The sequence below is a fragment of the Penaeus monodon genome, chromosome 22 (assembly GCF_015228065.2).
Source record: "Penaeus monodon isolate SGIC_2016 chromosome 22, NSTDA_Pmon_1, whole genome shotgun sequence".
Taxonomy (NCBI): Eukaryota; Metazoa; Arthropoda; class Malacostraca; order Decapoda; family Penaeidae; genus Penaeus; species Penaeus monodon.
Genome location: NC_051407.1, coordinates 3349139 through 3349396, shown reverse-complemented (window position 1 = coordinate 3349396; position 258 = coordinate 3349139). Strand labels below are relative to the sequence as shown.

Sequence of the window (258 nt, the reverse complement as noted above, 5' to 3'; positions counted from 1 at the left end):
AATAAGACGATCGACCTTCACTTACGGAAACTGTCACACGTTTAACCATAAAAATCACAAACATGATTTTAATTCACCTTATCTCTGTGATCACTATGAACAATATTGATTCTCACAATGCAACGCAGATTGAATCCCGCAAATATATACAATACATATTCATTTCAGATTATAATATCCACATGGAAAACATCCGGAATATAAAATGGAAATAGATGAGAATTTACATAATTTACTGCGCTTTAAAGACCGCAGAGG

The 258-nt window shown here is 32.9% G+C and overlaps 1 protein-coding gene across 2 annotated transcripts in view; it reads right to left on the bottom strand.

The window, feature by feature from the left end:
- Positions 1-258, bottom strand: part of LOC119586830 — a gene marked incomplete in the record, with an annotated part of 64172 nt that overhangs the window by 9061 nt on the left and 54853 nt on the right.